Source organism: Bos taurus, chromosome 1 (assembly GCF_002263795.3).
Source record: "Bos taurus isolate L1 Dominette 01449 registration number 42190680 breed Hereford chromosome 1, ARS-UCD2.0, whole genome shotgun sequence".
In the NCBI taxonomy this organism is placed as follows: Eukaryota; Metazoa; Chordata; class Mammalia; order Artiodactyla; family Bovidae; genus Bos; species Bos taurus.
The window spans coordinates 31,232,329-31,260,188 of record NC_037328.1 but is presented as its reverse complement, the minus strand read 5'-3'; the positions used below and the strand labels follow the sequence as shown (position 1 = coordinate 31,260,188).

The window sequence follows — 27,860 nt, the reverse complement described above, 5'->3', positions numbered from 1 at the left end:
TGGATCTGAGTCAGCATCAGGCACTCCCCACAGTTTGGCACAGGCCAGCAGAGTTGGCACCCTGTGTGCTGCTAAGGCCCAGAGCTTGACAAGTGCTTTTGGATGGAGGTACAGTGGCACAGCTGTTTGAGGGGACCTTATGGGGACTGTGTCTAAAATATTTTTCTAGACAATATTAGCTACCACTTCTCTTTTTCTTTTTCATAAATATTTATCAAAGTAAGTAGGAACAAATATAAAACAATAAAGTGATACTGCTGGAATTAATTACATTTATTATCATTATAATTAAAAATAGTAATATCAATGTCAGAAAAAGGATAAACAGGATAAAAAGTAATATCAATAAGAAATCATGTAAAGAGGAAGGTGTGTGTGTTTGAAGCATTAAATACATTTTTCAGCATTTAGTTTTTTCACCAGCATTTTTAGCTAAAGTTAGAGTGAGTGAAGTCTGTCAGTCATGTCCGACTCTTTGCGACCCCATGGACTGTAGCCTACCAGGCTCCTCCCTCCATGGGATTCTCCAGGCAAGAGTACTGGAGTGGATTGCCATTTGCCATTTCCTTCTCCGGGGATCTTCCCAACCCAGGGATCAAACCCGGGTCTCCCGCATTCCAGGCAGATGCTTTAACTTCTGAGCCACCAGGGAAGTGCCTAGTGGCTAAAGTTAAGGTCACATTTACTCACTTTGTACAAAACAAAAGTAAAACAGCAGAGTAATGTTCATTTTATACTTAAAATTTCAGAGTTGAAAAAAGAGTTGAAAAAATCCAACCAGTTACAACTTATTAATAATTTTTAAAAGGAATATCAGACACTTGAACATATTTGTTCAACAATAGGTAAATTTTAAATGGATGCGTGGCTTCCCTGGCAGCTCAGATGTAAAGAATCTGCCTGCAATGCAAGAGATGTAGACATGACACACAGGTTCAATCACTGGGTTAGGAAGATCTTCTGGAAGAATAAATGGCAACCCAATCCAGTATTCTTGCTTGGAAAATCCCAATCCATGGGGTTGCAAAAGTCAGACATTACAGGATGATTGAGCAACAACAAATGGAAGTGTGTGAGCAAAAATTACTTTATGGTATTTTCAATCTATTTCCTAAAGTTTCTTGGGAAAATAAATTGGAGAATGATAGAAAATATAAACTGAAAAGAAAATTTCAATATTAATAATTTTGTCCAGGTTGTTTGAATATAATCAATGACAATTAAGGTTGCCTTACTTTTTAAATGGCAGTTAAAGATTATCACTGTTGCTTCCTGACCTGCATACGGATTTCTCAAGAGGCAGGTGAGGTGGTCTGGTATTCCCATCTCTTTCAGAATTTTCCACAGTTTATTGTGATCCACACAGTCAAAGACTTTGGCATAGTCAATAAAGCAGAAATAGATGTTTTTCTGGAACTCTCTTGCTTTTTCGATGATCCAGAGGATGTTGGCAATTTGATCTCTGGATCCTCTGCCTTTTCTAAAACCAGCTTGAACATCTGGAAGTTCACGGTTCATGTATTGCTGAAGCCTGGTATGGAGAATTTTGAGCATTACTTTACTAACATGTGAGATGAGTGCAATTGTGGCGGTAGTTTGAGCATTCTTTGGCATTGCCTTTCTTTGGGATTGGAATGAAAACTGACATTTTTCAGTCCTGTGGCCACTGCTGAATTTTCCAAAGCTGGCATATTGAGTGCAGCACTTTCACAGCATCATCTGTCAGGATTTGAAATAGCTCAACTGGAATTCCATCATCTCCACTAGCTTTGTTCGTAGTGATGCTTTCTAAGGCCCACTTGACTTCACATTCGAGGATGTCTGGCCCTAGGTCAGTGATCACACCATCATGATTATCTGGATCGTGAAGATCTTTTTTGTAGAGTTCTTCTGTGTATTCTTGCCATCTCTTCTTAATATCTTCTGCTTCTGTTAGGTCCATACCATTTCTGTCCTTTATCAAGCCCATCTTTTCATGAAATGTTCCCTTGGTATCTCTAATTTTCTTGAACAGATCTCTAGGCTTTCCCATTCTGTTGTTTTCCTCTATTGCATGTCAGACTTTATTTTTTGGGGCTCCAAAATCACTGCAGATGGTGATTGCAGCCATGAAATTAAAAGACGCTTACTCCTTGGAAGAAAAGTTATGACCAACCTAGATAGCATATTGAAAAGCAGAGACATTACTTTGGCAACAAAGGTCCACCTAGTCAAGGCTATGGTTTTTCCAGTGGTCACATATGGATGTGAGAGGTGGACTGTGAAGAAAGCTGAGTGCCGAAGAATTGATGTTTTTGAACTGTGGTGTTGGAGAAGACTCTTGAGAGTCCCTTGGAGTGCAAGGAGATCCAACCAGTCCATTCTGAAGGAGATGAGCCCTGGGTGTTCTTTGGAAGGAATGATGCTAAAGCTGAAACTCCAGTACTTTGGCCACCTCATGCAAAGAATTGACTCATTGGAAAAGACTCCTTTGCTGGGAGGGATTGGGGGCAGGAGGAGAAGGGGACGACAGAGGATGAGATTGCTGGATGGCATCACTGACTCGATGGACGTGAGTCTGAGTGAACTCCGGGAGTTGGTGATGGACAGGGAGGCCTGGCGTGCTGTGATTCATGGGGTCGCAAAGAGTCAGACATGACTGAGCGACTGAACTCAACTGAACTGAAAGATTTTCAACTTTGATTTTTATAACAATTCATGATATATTAAATGAGAATTAAAAGTATATAAACTTATCTGCTCAAAGAAAAAGAAACTGTAATATATTTATTTAAAATTCTTTGACATGAAAATATTAATACTGGTTTTTTAGTGCATTAGAAAAATGTCAAATGTAACAGAATATAATTTGTATGGTACTTGAGACCCTATATCAAAGGGTCTACATTAGTCACTGGATATATAAAGATGACAAGGACTGTGTACTTGCCCCACTGAGATTACATTCTAGTGAGAACCAGTGAAATTAACCTTAAGGGAAAATGCTATGATAGTGAAAATAAAATTATACCACAGCAGTGTAAGCATTAAGAAAGATCAAAATCTGAAAATAAGGGGGATTTAGCCAGAGACAGACTCAAAGATAAAAATCAACTTCAGAGAAAATAAACATATGGATGGCTAACTACAAAAAATTACTCTTACCCTTCCTTTTACCCCATATTCACTTCCTTTGCTATGTAAAGTTGCAGAACCCTCTCACTTTGACTCTGAGCCACTCAGTTACCAGTCATGTGACTTACTTTTACCGGTGGGCTAACAGCAAGCTAGTTGTAAGCAGAGACTTAAAGAGGCCCTAGCCTTTTCCCATTTTGCTCTTGCTTTCTGAAATTTACACACACACACAAAGAGCACACTATCAGAATGAAAGAGGATGGGAGAAACATGTAGAAGAGATTCTTCATTCCAGTGTATCAGTTTCCTGGTTGGCTTAGGGCAGCAGAGATTTATTCCTCAAAATGCTATTATTCTGAAATCACTGTCACTAGGCCAAAATCAAGGTGTTGGCAGATTTACAGATCCTCCAAGTGCTGTAAAAGAGAATTTATTCCAGCTTCTTCCAGCTTCTGGTGGCTTCCAGCATTCCTTGGTTTGTGGTCACATCACTCTGATCTCTACCACCATGGTCACATTTTCTTCTCTGTATTCTTTGATAACCTTACCCTACCTCTCTCTTATAAGGACACCTGTGGTTTCATTTAGGGCCTTGCCATATAATCCAAGGATTATTTGGATTTGATAATTTGATTATCCCAGGATTACACAATCCATCTCAAAATCCTTAAATTAATCATATCTGCAAAGATCCTTCCCAAATATTTACAGCTCCTAGGAATTAATATCAGATATACTTTAGCACTTTTTTTAAAAATTCTACCACAGTCTTTCCTCTGGTCTAAAGGATTTATATCCATGACACACGGAAAATATATTTATCACTTCCCAGCACTCCCAAATCTCATAATTGATTAAAGTATAGGTCAATTTCAAGATCTACCAGCATACCATTAGATTAAAAAGTCTCAAATCTCACAATTTATATCATTTAAATCAGGTATGTGTGAGACTATGTATGATTCATCAAGGAGAAAAAAATCCCTATCTTTGGACACATGAAACTAGAAAGCAAATTAGATGTTCTGAAATACAAAGTAAGAGGAGCAGGAATAGGAAAATAGTTCTAGACATTCTATTCCAAAAGGGAGAAGAAGGAAGGAAGAAGGAGATCACTATTCCAAAGCAACTTAAATTTGCTAGCAGGGCAAATTCTACTAGATTTCAAGGCCTCAGAATTAATTTGTGAGGCTCGATGTTGCAGCCTCTGGGCTCAAGGCTCTGCCCTCCAGGCCTATGACTCTGCCTTCTCTCTTATAAGGAGATGTGAGATCAAATTGGCAACATCAGTTGGATCATAGAAAAACCAAGAGAATTCCAAAAGATATCTACTTCTGCTTCATTGACTATGCTAAAACCTTTGACTGTGATCACAGCAAACTGTTGAAAATTGGGAATACCAGATCACCTTACCTGCCTCCTGAGAAACCTGTATGAAGGTCAAGAAGTGATAATTAGAACTGGACATAGAACAATGGACTGGTTCCAAATTAGGAAAGAAGTATGTCAAGGCTGTATATTGTCACCCTGATTATTTAACTTACATGCAGAGTACATCATGGGAAATGCCAGGCTGGATGAATCACAAGCTGGAATCAAGGTTGCAGGGAGAACTATCAATAACCTCAGATATGCAGATGATATCACTTTAATGGCAGAAATTGAAGAGGCACTAAAACACCTCTTGATGAAGGTGAAAGAGGAGAGTGAAAAGCTGGCTGAAAATTCAACATTCATAAAACTAAGATCACGGCATCTGATCCCATCACTTCATGGCAAATAGGGAAACAATGGAAACAGTGACAGACTTTATTTTCTTGGGCTCCAAAATCACTGCAGATGGTGACTGCAGCCATGAATTAAAAGACGCTTGCTCCTTGGAAGACAAGCTATGACCAACCTAGACAGTGTATTAAAAAGCAGGGGAATTACTTTGCCAACAAAGGTCCATCTAGTCAAAGCTATGATTTTTCCAGTAGTCATGTGTGGATGTGAGAGTTGGACTGTGAAGAAAGCTGAGTGCTGAAGAATTGATGCTTTTGAACTGTGGTGTTGGAGAAGACTCTTGAGAGTCCTTTGGACTGCAAGGAGATCCAACCAGTCCACTCTAAAGGAGATCAGTCCTGGGTGTTCTTTGGAAGGAATGATGCTAAAGCTGAAACTCTAGTACTTTGGCCAGCTTATGCGAAGAGTTGACTCATTGGAAAAGACCCTGATGCTGGGAGGAATTGGGGGCAGGAGGAGAAGGGGACAATAGAGGATGAGATGGCTAGATGGCATCACTGACTCGATGGACCTGAGTTTAAGTGAACTCCATGAGTTGGTGATGGACAGGGAGGCCTGGTGTGCTACAATTCATAGGGTCGCAAAGAGTCAGACACAACTGAGTGACTGAACTGAACTGACTGTTTTCTTCTGCTTCAAATGCCTCAATGCTTTTCCATTGTCATGGTAATAATTATAAATTTTAAATGCTGTAATGTGGGTGAACTGAGAAACCAATTTCTTTCAGAAAACAGTGCTTTTGGTGGGAAGAAGAAATCTTTTCATACTTCAACATTTTTTAATTACTTATTTATTGTATACTGATGTATGGCTTTAGGAAGCCAGCCTCTCAAATGAAAGCTTTAAAAAGTTTTTTTTTTTTTTTACCCCTCAGCATTATGAGTAAAAATATGTTTCCGGAATTCATGAGAAGGCCAAGGCATCCTAAAACCAAGTGGAGCCCTGTGGGACTCCCAGGCACAGAGGCCTCCTCTCCCCCATTTCTTGTAGGCCTGATTCTAGCCATTCTAAATTTCCCTGAGTTATAAGGGCTTCCCTGGTGGCTCATTCAGTGCAGGATACCCAAGCTTGATTCTTGGGTCAGGAAGATCCCCTTGAGAAGGAGATGGAAACCAACACCAGAATCCCTGCCTGGAAAATCCCATGTACAGAGGAGCCTGGCATGCTACAGTCCATGGGGTCATAATAGTCTGACACAACTAAGTGACTAAGCCACCATTGAACAGTTGCTTATCAAGGGAGAAACAGCCAAGAAACCACTTGAAGCAAGATTAAAAGGACCAGAGAAGCCCATTAAAATTAGCTAACTGACCCCCTGAGATGAGATTAAGGGAGTGCAAACCCTGCTTACCCACTGCAGTATTCTTGGGCTTCCCTTGTCACTCACTCAGTGGTAAAGAATCTGCCTGCAATGCAGGAGACCTGGGTTCAATCCCTGGGTTGGGGCAATCTCCTGGAGGAGGGAAAGGCCACCCACTCCAGTATTCTGGCCTGGAGAATTTCATGGACTATCCATGGGATTGCAAGGGCATGACTGAGCAATTTTAACAACCTGCTTACATCCTAATCTTGTCAGAGACCCCACCTTTGACTCAGTGTTATGAAAACCTTCATCAGTGTCTCTGGGGTGGAAACACATAGGTTTTCAAGGCAGTCTTTGTCTGGCAAAGCAGTAAAGCTATCTTTTTCTGCTTCACCCAAAGCTCTCTCTCCAGGGATTTGATTGGTATGCAGAGATCAAGGTTTATAATAAAAACCCACAAGGCTCCTGTGTCCGTGGAATTCTCCAGGCAAGAATAATGGAACTGAACCTGAGTCTCTGACATTACAGGCAGATTCTTTACCATCTGAGCCACCAGGGAAGCCAATAAACTTTGAGTTAAATATATAGAGGGTCTGTGTGATGTTAATTAAAAGCAAGGCAGAGATTGTGTGGCTGGCCATGGCTGATATGGAACAGACAAGTCAATTTATTTACATGCTTATTCCCTGACTGCTTGCCAGAAGAAGATGCCTTTCAGGATCTATTTTTGAGGTGTTTCTTTTTTCTTTAAACTTATGTTTGGCTCTCAATTCCAAAAATTTAATGAAGATCTAATAAAATGATAGATTTTAACTTAAAAAACAGGAGGAAAAAGACTCAAGCTAGGGAGCCCAATTTTCAGGGTATTGAAGTAATACATGTCAGACACATCGGAGGATGTAAAGCAGAGTATATTAGATGATTCAATTATTATTCAGGCTACAGAGTTGACAACATTTAATGATTAAGAAGAGAGGAAATTACAGATAATTAGCTTCATTTCAAAATTTAAAAAACCTAATATATGGAATGCAATATTAAAGATGAGAACACATTTTTCAAAACAAGATAAAAACAAAGAGTAAGTTTTGTGTATGCTGGGTTTAGAGCACCTATAGATTTAAATAACCAATAGACTACCAGTTATATGGCCATATGCTTAAGATAGAGATATGGGGTGCAAAAATTTTGGGAATTCATCAGTAGATGGAGGGTAGTGATGTATAGGACTGAATGAGCCTATTCAGGAAAATGTGTGAAGTACATCAAGATAGATTCTGATAAACATTAAATATAACAGGATAAGGATAAGAAAAAAGATCCTTAGAAAAGAGTGAGAAGGAGTATAAGACAGATGGAAAGAAAGCTATATATGTGTATTTTCAAAATATCTGAGGGAAGATATTTTTAAAGAAGGAAATGTCCACAGTTGTCTTGATCAATGACCCTAATTTGGTTGCCAAGACAGTCCAGCAATTATTCTGTTTCCTTAAACTATTCTTAGCCCATTTTTTCCCCTAACACCTAATTCAAACATTTATAACCACTTTGAACTTCCTATGTATATACTTATATGCATCTCATATCTCATTCTCAAGAAGACTTTGTCTCCTAACTCACAGGAAACTTTGTTTTGTTTTGTTTTTAGAGAAATTGTTTCAGTTTTCTGTCACCTGTTAGGTTTCTTGTGTCAGTTTGTCTTGCTGGGTATTTATTAGAGATCACCATCTGTTGAAGGAGGAGGTTGAAAGCAAGACCGAACAGAGAGAGAATTAGAAGTGTGATCTTAGACAGTCCTGTGGAAAACTGGAATATGTATGCCCCACCAAAGTTGTCCTGTATTGGCCTCAGTTAGACATTGATGTGGGCTATCCTGGGAAGGCCACTTCCTTAAGCAAGAGGAGGTGGGTCTCTGGACCTGGGACAGATGGGGAAGCAGATAGCTGTGTCAATCAATGCTTCCTTGAAGACAGGCCTGTGTTTTAATGGTCATATTAACACATCACAATACTTACATGCACGTCTCTCTTTCCTTCTTACCATTATATAGATTCCCTCTCCTAAGCTACTTTCCTTTTTGTCAACTTTGAACTTTCAAGTTTCTTTAAGTTCTCCTTTTGTATCAGCTCTTTTTTGAATGTATTTAGTAGGTGTTGTATATGAAAAAAATTCAAAAGAAAACTTCATTTATCTACATTTCCCACTCTAACCACACTTACCTTTTTACCTAGAATAAAAAACAAAACTATTGCATGACCTGCAAAGTTGTATAGATGATCACTTTTCATGATTCTCTCTCTAACCCCACCCTCCCCTTTTGCCTAGTACTCATTTCTGCTCCTGTCATATTGGCTTTTGTTTGTTGTTATTTATTTGTTTCCTTTTCTTTAATAGTTTGCCTTTCTTTTTTCTTTACTGGAATGCTCTTTCCCCACATATTTACATATTACTTAGTTTCTTCTTTTCTCAAGGTTGAAGGAAGACCTCAGCACTCCCTGCCCCCAGGGGATTCTTAATCCCTTTACTTTTAAAATTAATCTTGCTCTGAAATTATGTATTATTTGTTTTATTATGTATTACTTTTCTTTCCCTGTATTGATTGCAAGTTCCTCAAGAGAAAAAAATTTACTACCAACAGTAATATGCATTACAACATGAAGGCACATCCTTCAAATAGAAACACACAGAGCTAAAGGGGAGAATCAGACTACAGTGCTAGCAATTCTTGAAAAGAACATGTAACCATCTGGTGCCATACTAAATGCTGGAAGCTGACACTATATGTCCTGACTTCATGTCTGTAGCCTCCCTGGTGGAGGTCATAATGAGAATGACCATGAGGACTGATAAAATTTAGCAAAGGAGTAGTGGCACATGGACTTCCCTGGTGGCTCAGATGGTAGAAAATCTGCCTGCAATGCAAGAGACCCAGGTTTGATTCCTGCATCTGAAGGATCCCTTGGAGAAGGGAATGGAAACCCACTCCAGTATCCATACCTGGGAAATCCCATGGAAGAGAACCATGGTGGGTCCATGGAATTGCAAACAGTTGGACACAGTTGAGCACAGCACATTGGAAGAAAGAGTCAGATGGTTAGATAGTATCAGTGACTCAATGGACATGAATTTGCACAAACTCTGGGAGATAGTAGAGGACAGAGGAGCCTGGTGGCCTAAAGTCCATGGGGTTGTAAAGAGTTCAACACAACTTAGCAACTGAACAACAGTAAAGCGTGTCTTTCTTGTTTTGCCAGGCAAAGAGAGACCCACCATGCTTCTGCCTCAAAAAATTATGTGTGTCAAACCCAGAATACTTGATGAGGGTTTTTATGATGGGGGTTCAAAAATGGGGTCTCTGACAAGAACAGGTTGTAAGCAGGGTTTTCACCTCCTTGATCTCATCCCAGGTGAAGGTCTGCTAATCTTGATGAGCTTCTCTGGTCCTTTTAATCTTGCTTCAGTTGTTTTCTTAACTATTCCTCATTCAGTTGGTTTCTTAACTGTTCCTCAAGGAAGGGAGGAACAGTCAAGAAATCCACCCTTTGGAACTCATGGAGAGTCATAATGGCTGGAGTCTTGCCTATAAGGAATGGGGCCAGAAAGACCTTGGTGACTCAGAGCCCCACAGGGCCCCACTCAGTTTCTCTGTGAAGAGAACCCAAAGTGATACTGCCAACAGAAATAGTTGGACAACAATACAGATGATTATCACAAGATCTATATGGCAGGTAACACAACATCTCACGGTTTTAAGAGTGTGAGCTATTGCCTAGCTCAATTAGAGAGCTAAAAAAAAAAAAAAGAAATGTTTTTCTTCTTTCTCTATCTTCTCCATACAACTCACACTAACACTTCTGGAAAGCAGAATAAGTAAGGAGAGGGGGATAAAATTCCAGTATATGTTTCAGAAGGAAAACATTTGTTTTGAAATCCTACTGACAGTCTCATTTCAGGCTGGTGGTGAAAAATATAAGTGATATGAAATCATCCTGTTAATAATTCCCACCCCACATGCAACAAGAAGGTAGTAATTTGAATAATCGTTCTCGAAGCTGGCTAAAAGAAATAATCCTCTTCATGGCTTTAGAAAGAGAATTAAAGGTTACCTAACTCATACCATTTTTACCAATGACATAATTTGATTATGTCAATCATAATCAAATATATATAAATATGTGATTTTAAAAACATTCATGGTGATTTGATGGATCAAAAAAATCTGAAATGTCAAAGGTGTTATTGAGAGCAGAAGATGTTACAGAGGATGATAGTAAATAGTAATCCAACACTGAATAATAAGAAAAAAATGCTGAATTAAAACTATAGCCCAGCAGTTTAAGATATATTCATGTTTTTGATGGCATCAGTTCTCCATGTTTTGTCAAAAGAAGGCTCAAAATGATACAAGAATTCATCTAAGAAAGAGATATGAATATACACATATTTTAATTAAGAAAGTAAAACACTGCATCTTACAAACATTATATTTTAGAAATGTTTCCATAAAATTAAGGGAATAATTATTTCAAAGGTAAAGGTCTAATTACAAATGTGCTTCAGTAAGAAGCCTCTTTTTCCTGAAAACTCCAAATAAATTATTCTACTCTTTAAATATCTTGTCCAATAATTAATTTTTTATCTGTAAAACAAAATCCATGTGCTTAAAAATGATGACTTCATTTTTTTGCCAATAATACTCATTAAAAGTTATTGAAAACACATTTACATTTCATTTTAAAACATTTTGCCATAAAGCTAAAGCATGTTGATTAGCAACTATAGATATTTCTTCAAGCCTCTACCATTTGGGCAAATGAAATTAAATCCCTTGTGGAAGTGTGAACTCTTTTAAGAAACCTTCATTTTTTCTACTGTAGCCTGGTTGCTTAAGAATCATTCTTATAATTTGATTTCTAAGACCACAGAATATTTTCCCCCTACAGTATGGATTTTATTAATATTTTATTTATTCCATTAATTTTTAAATTAGAATATAGTTGCTTTACAATGTTGGGTAGCAAAGTCCATTCTAAAGGAAATCAGTCCTGGGTGTTCATTGGAAGGACTGATGCTAAACCTGAAACTCCAGTACTTTGGCCACCTCATGCGAAGAGTTGACTCGTTGGAAAAGACTCTGATGCTGGGAGGGATTGGGGGTGGGATGAGAAGGGGACGACAGAGGATGAAATGGCTGGATGGCATCACCGACTTGATGGACATGAGTTTGAGTGAACTCTGGGAGTTGGTGATGGACAGGGAGGTCTGGCGTGCTGCAGTTCATGGGGTCACAAAGAGTCAGACACAACTGAGTGACTGATAGCAATTGAACTGATAGCAAAGTGAATTGGCTATTGTTGTTCAGTTACTCAGTTGTGTCTGAATCTTTATGACCCCATGGACTACGGCATGCCAGGCTTCCCTGTCCTTCACCATCTCATGGAGCTTGCTCAAACTCATGTCCATTGAGTTGGTGATGTCATCCAACCATCTCCTCCTCTATCATCCTGTTCTCCTCCTACCTTCAATCTTTCCCAGCATCAGGGTCTTTTCTAATGAGTCGGCTCTTTGCATCAAGTGGACAAAGTATTGGGGCTTCAGCATCAGTCCTTCTAATGAATATTCAGGATTGATTTCCTTTAGAATTGGCTGGTTTGATCTCCTTGCAGTTCAAGGGACTCTCAAGAGTCTTATCCAACACCACATTTCAAAAGCATCAATTCTTCAGGCACTCAGCCTTCTTTTTAGTCCAACTGCCACATCCATACATGACTACTAGAAAAACCATAGCTTTGACTAGACGGACCTTTGTCAGCAAAGTAATGTCTCTGCTTTTTAATATGTACTCTAGGTTGGTTATAGCTTTTATTCCAAGGAGCAAGCATCTTTTAATTCATGGCTGCAGTCATCACCTGCAGTGATTTTGGAGCCCAATAAAGTAAAGTTTGTCACTGTTTCCACTGTCTCCCTATCTATTTGCCACGAAGTCATGGGATCAGATGCCATGATCTTAGTTTTTTGAGTGTTGAGTTTGAAGCCAGCTTTTCACTCTTCACTTTCACCTTCATCAAGAGGCTCTTTAGTTCCTCTTCACTTTCTGCCATAAGGGTTGTGTCATCTGCATATCTGAGGTTACTGATGTTTCTCCCAGCAGTCTTGATTCCAGCTTGTGCTTCATCTAACACTGCATTTTGCATCATGTACTCTGCATATAAGTTAAATAATCAGGGTGACAATATACAGCCTTGGCTTACTCCTTTCCCAATTTTGAATTGCCTATTGCCATAAATATATATCCTCCTTTTGTATTTCCCTCACATCCACTACTCATCCCACCCATCTAGGTCATCACAGAGCACCGAGCTGAGCCCCATGGACTTTACAGTAAGTTCCCACTATCTGGTTTACACACAGTAGTTCATATAGATCAGTCCAATCTCCCAGTTCATCTGCCCTTCCTCCTCCCATGCCCGCATGTCCATTCTCTATGTCTGTGTTTCTATTCCTGCCCTGCAAATAGGTTCATTTGTACCATTTTTCTATTAGCAATAATTGTGCCCCAGATAAACCTTATTGGCTATGATACTGCCACTGTGCAAAGCTGCACCATTTTTCTAGTTTCCACATATATGCACTAATATATTCAGTTCAGTTCAGTTCAGTCGCTCAGTTGTGTCTGACTCTTTGCGACCCCATGAATCACAGGACACCAGGCCTCCCTGCCCATCACCAACTCCCGGAGTTCACTCAAACTCATGTCCAGTGAGTCGGTGATGCCATCCAGCCATCTCTTCCTCTGTCATCCCCTTCTCCTCCTGCCCCCAATCCCTCCCAGCATCAGAGTCTTTTCCAATGAGTCAACTCTTCACATGAGGTGGCCAAAGTATTGGAGTTTCAGCTTTAGCATCAGTCCTTCCAATGAACACCCAGGACTGATCTCCTTTAGAATGGACTGGTTGGATCTCCTTGCAGTCCAAGGGACTCTTGATAGTCTTCTCCAACACCACAGTTCAATTAATATATTACATTTGTTTTTTTTTTTTCTTTCTGACTTACTTCACTCTGTATGACAGACTATGGGTCCACTCACATCTCTACAAATAACCCAGTTCCATTCCTTTTTGTGACTGAGCAGTATTCCATTGTGGGAATCCCTTTTGGCTCAGTGGTAAAGAATCTGCCTACAATGCTACCAGTAATGCAGGAAAGGTGGGTTCGATCCTAAGTTGGGAAGCTCCCTCTGGAAAAGGAAATGGTAACCCACTCCAGCATTCTTGCCTGGGAATTCCATGGACAGAGGAGCCTAGTGGGCTTCAGTCCATGGGGTCACAAGAGTCAGCCACGACTTAGTGATTAAACCACCAACCACCACCAATATTCCATTGTATATACGTACCACATCTTATTTATCTACCCATCTTTCAATAGACTTTTAGGTTGCTTCCATGTCCTGGTTATCATAAATAGAGCTGCAATGAATATTGTGGTGCGTATACCTTTTTGAATTATGGTTTTCTCAGGATATATGCCCAGAAGTGTGATTGTTGTGTTATAGGGTAGTTCCATTTTTAGTTTTTTAAGCAATCTCTAACCTGTTCTCCATATTGGCTCCACCAATTTCATTCCCACCAACAATGAAAGGGGGTTCCCTTTTCTCTACATGCTCTCCAGGATTTATTATTTGTAGGTCTTCTGATGATGGCCATTCTGACCAGTGTGGGTAATACCTCATTATATAGCTTTGATCTGTATTTCTCTAATAATTAGTGATGTTGAGCATCTTTTTATGTTCCTCTTGGCCATCCATACATCTTCTTTGAAGAGAACATTTCTTTTTACATTTGTATAAATAACTCATGAAAATGATTTTAATTTTGCACTTAATGTTATAAATAATTAAAAAGGAAAATATATAAAGAAAACACATCTTATAGAAATCTGTACTGAATAAGGTATAATAATTCTTCTGTCTTCCACAATTCAAGTCATAATAACCTATAATAACTGGCAATTAGAGCCAGATGTTTGAGAATTAGGCACCAAAATTTAAGGTGGAAAACATTTACTCTTAAAAACCTGTTCAGAAGAATGTTAGGAAACTTTGAAAAATGGAATCTGTTTGATGCAAGAGAAATTGGACAGCTGGGAACCGGCCAGAGAGTAGTACATGGAATTAGCAGCATGGAGAAACGTTTGCCCAGACAGCAGCCTGAGGTTGCCTGAAGGTCTGGTTGTCACAATGCTAATGAACTATTGTGAAGAATATTTCTGAGAAAGATGAAGGAAAAAAAAAAAAACAGTTTATCAGTCTATAACAGTACAACTTTAAATGATACCTATTTGTGAAACATGATTTATCTCCCATCCAGTATCAGACACCCAGTATACTACATCCTAATAAAAGAGCAAAAACAGCTAAGCAAAGCAAACAAATAAAATAACACATATTTTAATGTGTCAAAATTCTTAAACACTAAAACACATTTTCTTGAGCTATGTTTCTACTTTTCAAGGCATTTTTGATTCAAGAGTTGTCATACTTTCTTTTATCTTTTCAGAAAAATCTTTTTCAAATGAATCTTAGCAGGAGTGATAAAAGGAAAAAAAAAAAGAGTTTTCTACATGTTGGTTTTCTGTGAAAGATTTTCACTGTGTTCTTGATCTGAAAGAACAATTTTGAATAACCCAGGGTTCATAAGAAAAGGTAGGAAAAAAAAAAGAGCTTGGAACTATCAGTATGGCTCTATATTCAAATATGTGAAAGAAAAGAAAAGCATATGGCCATGACTGAGAGACCTCAGAGCAGAACACTTAAGGAAATCAGCATGAAAAATAAAGTGCCCATTACCAAGTGATGATTTACTGTATAATTTATGGGAGGGTAGAGTAGGTTTGAAACTGCACTTAGCACCTGGATGCCATGAAATATAAATTGAGATGAAATGTGTTCATGAAAGTCCATTAATAAGAGGTATGATGTTGGTTTCCTTTCTATTTTGTTTCAGTTTAACAGAGAGCAGCGGTAACCCTAGGCAAAATTCAACAGCTTCTACTTGATTGTTTCTTAGACTCATAAGATCTTGGCTTATCTGGTATTGCCTCTCATTTTCTATGTGCATTTTTGTCTCCCTCTCTCTTTTTTTTTAATCTCTGTTTGCCTGTCTCTCTCATCATTCCACATTCCTGAGAGATGCAAACCTCAGGCACCAAAGTATACATTTTAGAGATTTTTATTATTCAATGATTATATCAATACATTATCTAACTACTATGTACCAGGCATATTTTTGGCACTTGAGATATGTCAGTAACTGACCTGAAGCTTTCCTTCATGGAGTTAACAATCCAAAATGGGAAGTTGCAGAGTGGTTGGTTCAGTGTGTTAATCAAGGTTCTGCAGGGAAACAGAATCAATAACACATGTACATATACAGAGATTTGTTTTATGGAATTGACTCATGTGCTTATGGAGGCTGACAGATCCAGAATCATCAGAGTAGGTTGACTCCAAAGACCTGGGATGAGTCAGCATGGAAGTTCAAGTCTGAAGGTTGTCTCCAGGCAGAATTTCTTCTTGCTTAGGTAGGTTGGTTTTTGTTCTTTTAAAGCCTTCAGCAAATTAGATGAGGCCAAGGGACTTCCCTGGTAGCTCAGACGGTAAAGCGTCCGCTTATAATGCGGAAGACCCGGGTTCAATCCCTGGGTTTGGAAGATCCTCTGGAGAAGGAAATGACAACCCACTCAAGTACCCTTGCCTGGAAAATCCCATGGACAGAGGAGCGTGGTAGGCTACAGTCCATGGGGTCGCAAAGAGTTGGACACGACTGAGCGACGTCACTCAGTCACTCACTCACCTACCCACATTATGGAGGGTAATCTGCTTTACTGGATGTCTACCAATTTACATTTTAACCTCATCCAAAAAACACCCTCACAGAAATATGCAAAATAAAAATTTGACCAAATATCCAGGCACTGTGGACCAGCCATGTTGACACATAAAATTAGCCATCATATTCAGAAAGCAGGGGGATTGAGGGTGAGAATACCGTGGTAATAAAGGAAGAATTAAATGAGGACAATAAAAGACTCTTTAGAGCTTGCTCATGGTAAGAAAGTAGTCATTGTACCTTGTTCAGTTTTAATTTATTATTATTATTATTGGGCTTCCTTGGTGGCTCAAATAGTAAAGAATCTACCTGCAATGTGGGAGGCCTGGATTAAGTCCCTAGGTTGGGAAGATCTCTTGGAGGAGGGCATGGCTAACCCATTCTGGTATGCATGCCTGGAGAATCCCCATGGACAGAGGAGGCCTGGTGGGCTACAGTCCATGGGGATGCACAGAGTCAGACATGACTGAGTGACTAAGTACACACACATTATTATTATTATTAGCCTCCTCAGGTCTCAGTTGTGGCACATGGAATCTTTGTTGTGGCACATGGGCTCTCTAGTTGTGGCATATAGGCCAATAGTTGTGATACATGAGCTTAGTTGCTCCGCTGCATATGGGATCTTAGTTTCCCCCACCAGGGATACATTGGAAGGCAGTTATCAATAACTGGGCCACCAGAGAAATCCCTTCCCTTGTGTATTTTTATTATTTGTTTATTTATCTTTAGTTGCACTGGGTCTGTGTTGCTCTGTGGGCTTTTCTCTAGTTGCCACAAGTTGGGGTACAGGATCTCAGCACATGGGCTTCAATAGCTGCAGCACACGGGCTTAGTAGTCACAGCATGTGGGCTCTAGGGTACACAGTCTTCAGTAGTTGTGGCACATGGGCTTAGTTGAATCATATCAGATCAGAGGTCAAGCCTGTATCCCCTGCATTGACAGGCAGATTCTTATCCACTGTACCACCAGAGAAGTCCCCCTCCCTTGTGTTTTAACAGAAGTTCAATGGCAGGCAAAAGAATAGGGATGCATTATAGTGGGAAAAAGGAAACTTCACATATACCCTGATCTGAAGCTGTTGAAATGGGGAAGCTGTAGCAGTGGAGCATCCTATGTAGGTTAGGGCTGCATATTTGGCTTTCTTTAGTTGGTCCTAAGTTGGAATATGGACAAAAATTAAGAAAGCTGTCAGTTACTAATCAAGTCTTGACCATTTGAAGCCATTTGTAATAGATATTGTTTGGTTTTCTGGAGAGAGCAATTACTAGAGATAGCTGTTTGATTTCCTACCAGGCTGACTTACAGCAGGCTGACTTCCTGGGCTGTTTACTGTAAATATGGGGGCTGGTTTCCTGGACAGTTTGCTGAAGGCTGTAAGTCAGAGTTGTTTTTATATATGGTCTTGTCACCACCTGTTTGTATTTTTAGTCTCTCAATACAGATCATAAACAATATAGCAAGTAAGCAAACTGCATAGTATATGAGAAGGTAAAAATATCACAAAGAAAATCTAGAACCACGTATGGAGGTTTGAAATGCAAAATGGGGAAAACGTGAGATAGTTTGCTTTATTAAATTGACCATGAGGAGCAATATTCATTTAGAAGGTGAAATCTAAGCAAAAAACTTGAAGATAGTGGAATTAGCCTAGCAAAGTTCTTAAGGACAATAACCATATTGAACTCCTGATGCTGAGTTGTTCTAGTGGATGGATACTCAATGTTTATTTTTGCTGTTGCTCTTCAGTCACCCATGCACATTTTCATAGTCTTTGGTCCATGCACACTATGAAGGATCAAGTCTGTAAAAGAGTCCAGATTAGGAAAAGGGAGAGGAGATTTTTGTGGACACTTTGGAGGGTGTCTTTAGTGTGCTGTCAATCCAAGCAAGATTGATGTCCCAAAGGGTAGGAATGGTTTTCTACTCTTTCCCTCAAGTCCAGCAAGGAGTGCTTCAAGAGACCTAGTCAGACTTCAGACGCTTCTGAAGTCTGAGTTCCATTCAGGATATTTGAAGGGCAGCATCAGAAAGATGAACTGCTTTCCCATTAAAGAAATAACTACATTCGTATTCATAACTACATTCATATCATATTCATATTAAAGAAAATTAGGGTTTGGGTTAGGTTGCTGCTGCTGCTAAGTTGCTTCAGTCGTGTCCGACTCTGGGCGACCCCATAGACGGCAGCCCAACAGGCTCTGCCATCCCTGGGATTCTCCTGGCAAGAACACTGGAGTGGGTTGCCATTGCCTTCTCCAACGCATGAAAGTGAAAAGTGAGAGTGAAGTCGCTCAGTCGGGTCTGACTCTTAGTGACCCCATGGACTGCAGCCCACCAGGCTCCTCCGTCCTTGGGATTTTCCAGGCAAGAGTACTGGAGTGGATTGCCATTGCCTTCTCCAGGGTTAGGTTAGGTTAGGTTAATAGGCAAAATAACGTGTGAGCTTTTTGTGTGGGATAGATTTGGACCACAAAAGAGAGGGAGCTGGTCTGAGATATTTTAAGTTCTATAGTGGTGTAGTAGTGAAAGTTTTAGTCCCTCAGTCACGTCTGACTCTGCAGCCCCATGAACTGTAGCCCACCAGGTTCCTCTTTCCATGGAATTCTCCAAGCAAGAATACTAAGTGGGTTGCCATTCTGTTCTCCAGGGGATCTTCCTGACCCAGGGATTGAACCCTGGTCTCCTGCATTGCAAGCAGATTCTTTACCACCTGAACCACCAGGGAAGCCGAGAGGCTTCCATGAGAGGGTTGATGGGACTCCATTGAACAGATCATACCAGCTTTAATAAGACACAGAGCCAGAACCACCCCCCCCCGCCCCCGCCCATCACACATACACACATACCCATCTTGCAACAGGGCTCTCATTCAGGAAAGAACGTCTCTTCCTCCATACCATTCAATGTGACTGGGCTCCAACTGCAGATGTATGGGTAACCACAGCTAATAATCAGAGAAGAGGATAAAACAGAAAGAAAGGTTTTTTTTGTACCACATATGCCTATCCCTACCTCAGATGCCACAGCAAGCAAAACTGAACTGGCCACTGAGGAAGAGAAAAAGATCATGTTTGCCATTTAAGGATAATATAAAACCATCTATCATCTAGACACTATTTGAAAAGTCATGGGGACTGGCCAGGTTTTAAACCACAGGAAGATGAGTTCAACCCTCTAAAGGATAGATTTTGAAGGGTTAATGGGAAATAAAATTAAGTTGTACTCATTGATTTTACTGGATTACTTTTGCTTTATTTATGTATTTATTTTTTTGCATGTGCTTGAATACCTCAGGGTTAGTGGCTTAGAATCATTTCTGCTTAAGTGATGTCTATTGGCTGGAATTTCATAGCACACAGATAATTCTTGTTTAGATCTAATATCCACCCAGAACAATGAAAAAAGTTTGGAGTCTGTGCTGGTCAGCCCCTGAGATGGCCCATTAAAGTTCTTACCCCTTTTTGTTTCCATTACATCCTTGTATAAACTTCCTCCCACCCTGAAAGAGGCTCATCCGGAATAATGTCGAAAAGAATTTAATAGGAAAGAGTGTGTGCGACCTCCAATGGTCATAAAGTACATTCTGGCTTTCACTTGCTCTGGAGGAAGCTGGCCACCACGTTAAAAGGCCTCTGGAGACATCCACACAGTAAGGAACGGAGGCTTCCTACCAGTAACCAGCCCAGCTTGCCAGGCATGTGTGTGAGCCATCCTAGAATGGATCATTTCTCCCCAGTCATACCCTAGGATGACTATACTCTGTACAACTGACTTTTGCAGTATGTGATGTTTAGTTTCATGTGTTGATTGACTGGGCTAAGGAATACCCAAATAGTTGGTAAAACAATATTTCTGTGTGTGTCTGTGAGAGCATTTCCAGAAGAGATTAACATTCAGATTGGTGAACTGAGTGAAGCAGATGGTCCTTCCTAATGCAGGCAGCACCGTCCAATCTGTCAAGGGTCCAAATGATAGAACAAAAAGATGGAAGGGGTGAATTCATTTGAATACCCTGATAAAACTAAATCTTAGTGTAAATTATAATAGAAGAAAACAGTGAATATATTGACATGCTTGTAATTTTTATATGAAATATTAAGTTCTTAATATCAATTTTTATATTGGATAGTCTGCTTAAGCATTAATATTTTGAGATGCCAAATAATTGACTAATAAAACTGGATTTTTCTTTGCTTATTACACTGAGAAGAAGATAGAATTTGGAATGTAAGATTGTCATTCCAAGTTTGCTCAATTATAGTTTCAGTTATCAGTGGGTAACCTAGAAAGTTTCTGACTTTTCATAGTGGTTTGTGATTTTGCTAAGGTGAGGCAAAATTTTTAATTGCTTGTGTTTCAAAGCTGATGTACAGAAGGAAACCACATAGGAAGTGAGAGAACATATTCTACAGGGTATATCACCATCTCCATCCACTCTTTTGGCCTCTATTAATTATGAAGTATACATTACTTTCAGTAATGAGTTTGGAGAATCTCAAAGGTTTTAAGAACATATCTTGTTCTGTAAGAATCTGAGACTCAGTTTCCTGCTATGAGACAATTTGAATATTAGTTAGACCTAATTTCAGAAAATTCATGTCAGGTGAGAAAAAAGATAATACATATGAAAAACCAACCAATAATCTCTAATTGCTTTACAAATCCCTATAACCATACTATGATTTAGAAACATTGTAATAACCACACAGTGATGTAATTGCACATTACATTTTAAATTCTTTTTTGAACTATTTATAAATAAATGTTGATTCCAAATAATAGAAAAAAATATTTTCAATTAATTAAAATGTCTTTACAGAGTACCAATACAGTACCAAGATGGGAAGTTGAAACTAGATAAAACTGTATAATAAAATGCTATTTTATTAAAGCTAGACTCTATTATAAATATAAGTAATAGTATAGTATATGCTTCAGAAAGATTTCCCATATAAGCCTGATTTAATATGCCAGTAACAATAATGCCTCAGTTATCTTAAAAAATAACACATTTATAATTTTATAGAATGAAATTTTAAAGTAGTAGCTACAAATATGAGTCAATCTCAGAGTAGCAACCACCTTTTAACATATATTTTTGGCTTTTATCCTTTTCTTTTTTTTTTAGATAAACAGGTTTTTTTGAAAACGGTTATATCTGTAACAAATCAAGTTTTTGTGCTTTTTTTTTTAAAGAAAACTTCATATTAATATGTATCTATACCTTTTTGAGTAAAATCAACATTTTTGAAGTATATACTGTGTGTTAAATTCTAAACAGATAATGGAGATGGTGTGAACAAGTTTACCAAGTAATCTTAAATTAAAAAAAAAAAAATCATGTAAAAACACAATTTACCAAAAGTGACACAATAATAAATTGAAATCCAGTATAATCCTATGGGCTTCCCAAGAGGTACTAGTGGTAAAGAACATGCCTGTCAATGCAGGAGACTGAGACATGGGTTCGATTAATGGATCAGGAAGATCCCCTGGAGGAAGCCATGGCAACCCATTCCAATATTCTTTCCTAGAGAATCCCAAGGACAGAGGAGCCTTGTGGGTCACAGAGTCAGACATGACTGAAGTGACTTAGCCTGCCTGCACACATATAATCCTATACCCAATACGATAAAAGCAAACTTGAGTTGAAAAGTTTCCCACAAAGCAATTGCCAAAGCAACTGGTTCTGTTGGTTGAATTTATCCCTTCACTTAAGAAAAAGAGTATACTTAATTTGTAATAATTCTTCCATATATTAACATTTATTAGCTATTTTTTGAGACCAATATAACCTTGACAGCAAACCCTAATAAGAGCACAGCAATGAAGGATAATTGCTGGACCATTTCACTTGTAAACATAACATATGAAAACTTAAAAATAGTAATAAAGATTCAAATCCAGAACATTATAAGATGTTCAATACTTCATAACCAAGTTGGGCTTACCTGAGAAATGCAATATTGTTTTCAGTAAAATCAATCAAGTGAATTTGTACATCAATAGAATAAATGAAAAACTCTTAATAGATGCTTCAAAAGTGTTTTATAAAGTTCATAATATAACACTATGTATGTTATATATTATACAATATATGCATATGTAATATATGTTATATATAATATAATGTGTTATAAAATTTGTAACATAAAATCTAAAGACCAAGATGATGTATATGCAAACTGACATACATTTTAAATCTAATAATATCTATTCAATTCTTTCCTCCTAAGAATAGGAATGAGATAAATATACTTGTTATCATTATTTCAATACAGAATTTACATGAGATCTTGAAGGATACAAAAGGCAAGGGAAAAATAAAATTAAAAAACCCATAAGACTGGAACAAATGTATAAATTTGTCATTATTATGATCAAATGATTTTTAATTTACACAATCCAGAAAAACCTGGAATAAATATAATTAAAAAATAAATTCAACAACTTCTCTGATATAATATAATTTAAAATTAATAAATTCCTAAATAGCACCCACATTAAGCAATTTTTTTAAATTTTTAAATTATATAAAGTAACATCACACACATCAAATAGACTTTTTTTTAAATACTTGTTTATTTTTGGCTGTGCTTGGTCTTAGTTGCTACAAGGGCTTTTTTCTAGTTGGGGAGAGAGCTAGGTCTACTCTTTAGTTGTGGTACATGAGCTTCTCATTGTGGTGGCTTCTCTTGTCACAGAGTATAGGCCCTAGGCATGTAGGCTTCAGTAACTGTGGCTCCCAGGCTCTAGGGCATAGGCTCAGTAGTTGAGGCACATGGGTTTAGTAATTTCATGGCATGTGAGATCTTTCCAGATCAGGGATTGAACCTGCGTCTCCTGATCCTGCCTGCATTGGCAGGCAGATTCTTTACCACTGAGCCACCAGGGAATCCTCAAATAGACTTTTGACTTCCAACTATAGTGGAGTGGACTATGTCAAATTATCTCTTCTAAACACAAGAATAAATGTAAAAACTGGAAAATATACCCCTTCAAATTCCATAACTTCTCATCTCTGGAAATCAAATAAGGTAAAACTGTAATAAGTGTTCATTCAAGAAAAACTATTAAATGATGGGTAAGAACAGTGGGCTCAAAGCTATGGTTTTTCCAGTAGTCATGTGTGGATTTGAGAGTTGGACTATAAAGAAAGGTGAGCACTAAAGAATAGATGCTTTTGAACTGTGGTGTTGCAGAAGAGTCTTGAGAGTCCCTTGGACTGCAAGGAGATCAAACCAGTCTACCCTAAAGGAGATCAGTCCAGAGTGTTCATTGGAAGGACTGATGTTGAAGTTGAAACTCCAATACTTAATGGCCACCTGATGCAAAGAACTGGCTCCGTGGAAAAGACCCTGATGCTGGGAAGGATTGAACGTGGGAGGATAAGGGGACAACAGAGGATGGGATCGTTGGATGGCATCACTGACAAACGCATCACTGATGCATTTGAATAAGCTCCGTGAGTTGGTGATGGACAGGGAAGCCTGGCATGCTGTAGTCCATGAGTTCTAAAGTCTGACACGACTGAGCGACTGAACTGAACTGAAGAACAGTGGGAGTCTGTAGCCTTACCCAACCTCTGCCCTGTCAAGCTTGATTTTGTAATATTACTATATTTGGGCTGGGAAAGGGAAAAATAAAAGTTTCACTGCTTAAAGGTAGACTTGATTTGAGGCAAAAGGTGCATACTCAGGACTGACTGTGTCATCTGTAAATGTAGCAAACTTTGTAGGCAACATTGGGGAAATCTTATGACTGTTACTCTGGGATTAGCATCTCTGTTGGGACAGTGAAAAAGCTAGCCAGAAAATTAGTGGGCAATCTTTGAAATTAGAGAAACATAAAAGGTTATATACCCTTTCAGATGTTACCATCTAAGTGGGAAGCTATGTACATGTGCAAGGGAGATCAGGGATGGTTCTAGGAAAAGAAAATGCTTAGCAAGTGTTGAAGATGGCCTCAGTGTTTTCTAACTCACACACAAATTTATTGTCAGAAATTGAAGAGAAATTCAAGTTGTTTAAGTACATTCTTTCCAATTCTACATTAACCATTGAACTGTGTAGAAAAAGCAGACGCACCAAGAAAGTCAGGATGACAAAAAAAACAGAAGTGATATCACCAGCCATACATTTCAGGGAAAAAAATTTCATAGGTTTAGTCCAAGCAAGTTATTGAAATAGAATTTTTAAAATACATATATAAATTAATAAAACAAAAATTTAAAAAGCAGCAACAACTACCCTCAAGGGGGAGGGGTAGCAAAATTTGGAGTTGTAACAAAATAAGATATGAAGTATCCAATTGTCAACATAAGATAGGCAAACAAATAAAAAGTATGGCATGTACTCAGGAGAAATGTATTGAGTAAGAACTCTGAGTGGATCCATATGTTACATTTATTAAAGGAAACCTCTGACTCAGATATTGCAAATAAATTCAAGAAATTAAACTGTGTTTAAGTAAACAATGAAAATTAAGAGTATAATACCTCAAATAGGGTATATTAAGACAAAAATAGAAACTGTAGAAAAGAACCAAATGAAATACCTAGAATTAAAAAGCACAAGTAATAATAACAATGTACAATGAGGTTTATGAAATATATAGAATTAGAATATATTAAAAATGCAAAGAACTGGAAGGAAGAAATGGAAGTTAATTTGAAATGAAAGCAGATCCTAATAAACCAAAGCTGAGTAATATAACATGAAACAAACTGTGCATTTTGTAAAATATAGACATATACATCTAGTAAGCCAATCTAAGATACAAAATGAAATACTAAAAAGTATACACTTTTTTTAATTTTTAAAAAATTATTATTTGTTTATTTATTTGGCTGTGCTGGGTTTTTTGGAGAAGGCAATGGCAATCCACTCCAGTACTCTTGCCTGGAAAATCCCATGGATAGAGGAGCCTAGTAGGCTGCATTCCATGGGGTCGCTAGAGTCGGATACGACTGAGCGACTTCACTTTCACTTTTCACTTTCATGCATTGGAGAAGGAAATGGCAACCCACTCCAGTGTTCTTACTTGGAGAATCCCAGGGACAGGGGAGCCTGGTGGGCTGCTGTCTGTGGGGTCGCACAGAGTCAGACACGACTGAAGCGACTTAGCAGCAGCAGCAGCAGCTGGGTCTTTGCTGTTGTGTGGGCTTTTCTCTAGTTGTGGAGCACGGAGGCTACTCTGTAGTTGTGTGCAGGCTTCTCATTGCTATGGCTTCTCTTGTTTCAGAGCTTGGGCTGTAGGGCATGCAGGCTTCAGTAGTTGCAGTGCGTGGGCTCAGGAGTTAAGGCTCCCCGGCTCTAAAGCACAGATTCAATAGTTGTGGTACAGAGGCTTAGCTGCCCTACGGCACGTGGGATCTTTCCAGGCCAGGGATCAAACCTGTATCCTCTGCATTGGCAGGCAGATTCTTCACCACTGAGTCATCAGGGAAGCCCCAAAGTACACATTTAATCAAGGGAAAAGGGAAGAAAACTTTTACACACAAGAAGTAGAAGGATGACAAACCTAAAATAAATTGATATTAATTTCCTAGAGCTTCTGGAAGAAATAACAGCAAAATGAGTAGCTTAAAACAATAAAAATTTATTCTCTCATTATTCAAAATTCTGGACACGTGGAAGTTCAAAATCAAGACGATGGCAACTGCTCTTGTTCTGCTTTATTTTCTTATTGTGATCATTTATAGTAAGTATTGTCAACACATATAATAAATAATCTATTAGGAATAAAAATAAGTTTTATTTGAGTTAACTGAAGACTGTAGCCCGAGAGACACAGTTTCAAGAAGCACCTGAATGGTATTCTTCCAAACTACAAAATGGAGGAGGTTTATGTAGATAAAACCCACAAAGTTACATAGATTGTTTGTCAAGAATTAGGATTGGAGCTGGCAAGAATAAGGTGCTTGATAAGCAAGAATTGATTAGGAAAAAAAAAAATGACAAGGATCCAAAATGGTTGCATAATTATAAGACTTTAAGACTATAAAATTGCAGCTCTCAGCTGCTAGCCCATATTGAGAATGGCTGATACTGTCCTTGAGTCTCATACTATTCAGAAAATTCAAGTATACAGTGATGCAATTATGGTCTGAAACCATATACACAATGACCACTTGGTTCCATTTTTAATGCTTGAACCACGGTTACTCCAGTTTGATTATTAAATGCATTTGTTTCTTTAATGGTTACAACAGTATACAATGCATATATATTGGCCATAAGACCGGCTATTCTATTTACCATAAGGTTCAAACTATGTATAAGTCCATACCTCAACATGTGAAAATTCCTCCCATCAGTACCCTCAAAATTTTTAAGTGTATTCTGCATGGATTCATCTTTTTCTGTGAAGACTATAAACTCCTTATGGGAAGAATAACTCCTATTTTTTGCTCATTGTTTATAAAGTTAAAGAAAAAAGTAAAATTCTATGGTAGATATTAAATATTTGTTGAATAAATGCTTCTATGTATGCATAAATACATTTTAGGATATATTTGTCTAATACTATGTAATTCACAAAGATTTGATTCAAAAAGAGCAAATAAATTAATAGATTTTTAATCCACCTCATTTTACAGGACATACAAAACAGACCTCAGAATCAGTTTGCAATAGGGATGAGGAAATAAGTAGTTTTCATTGTGGTAATTTCAATATACTGTTAGTCATTCAGTTGATGGTGAGACAGAGGTAAAGAATCTGCCTGTCAATCAATTCAGGAGAGTCAGAAGATGTAGATTTGATTCCTTGGTCAGGAGATACCATGGAGGAGGAAATAGAAACCCACTCCAGTATTCTTACCTGGACAATCTCATGGACAGAGGGGCCTGAAGGGCAGGGGTCACAAAGAGTTGGACATGACTGGGCACATACAAGATGTTTTATCTGTTTCTCTTAATGTACTCATCTTTTTAAAATTTCTTTTAAAAGTTTTTCATATTTTCATTGCTTTTTAATCACAATTCCTGAGATACAGATTAAACTTTTTGCTTCCAATAAGGTATTACTTATAACGAATCAAATAGTATCTTTCAAACAATAAGTTGACTTAAACAAATATACAAATAATGTAAGATAACCACCATGAATCTAGATAAATTATATGAATGAGTGATGTGCTTATATTATAGACAGAGTATAGAAACACTGAAAAGCATATTTCAATAGACTATTACACTCAAATACAGAAAGTTGAATGTCATTTTAGAATGAGCATAGATTTTGATGACCAGTGGAAAATAATTTTAAACATTTACTGGGGAATTAAGAAACATTAAATATTTTCCTTAGCAATTAATAGAGATAGTTTATTTAAGTATTAAAGCTCTGTCATGTGAACACCAGCTATGTTTTGCAGATGAAGAAACAAAAGCACAAAAATATCTATAAAACTTGTCTGAGTTCTCATGGCTGGGAAGTGGTTGGAACAAATTTTGGAACCAAGTCACAGGATCCAAAGGGACACATTTTTCTTCATTGTGGGGCTTTTTGTTTGTTTTTATAGGTGGAATTTTTTTTTTCTTTTTTTGGAGTATAATTGCTTTCCAATGTTGTGTTAGTTTCTGCAATACAATGAAGTGAATCAGCTATCTGTATACATATATCGCCTCATCACTGTGTTTTAATGGTTGCTTCACTTCAGCTTATCAGATTTTTTCCTCCACAACTACTTATTTGCTAGATAACTGAAGGTACATTATTTAAACTCCATAAGTAGGCATGATGTTTTTGGAAATTAAATAAAG

The 27,860-nt window shown here is 38.1% G+C and overlaps 1 long non-coding RNA gene across 1 annotated transcript; it reads right to left on the bottom strand.

Annotated features, from left to right (window-relative positions):
- Positions 1–14,244: 14,244 nt before the first annotated feature.
- On the bottom strand, positions 14,245–19,033 carry LOC112446987 (uncharacterized). The gene is made up of 3 exons (XR_003034999.2): positions 18,940–19,033; positions 15,516–15,593; positions 14,245–14,467 (listed from the first exon to the last, which is right to left on the bottom strand). It is a non-coding gene; the product is annotated as an uncharacterized lncRNA (long non-coding RNA).
- Between the last annotated feature and the right edge of the window lie 8,827 nt (positions 19,034–27,860).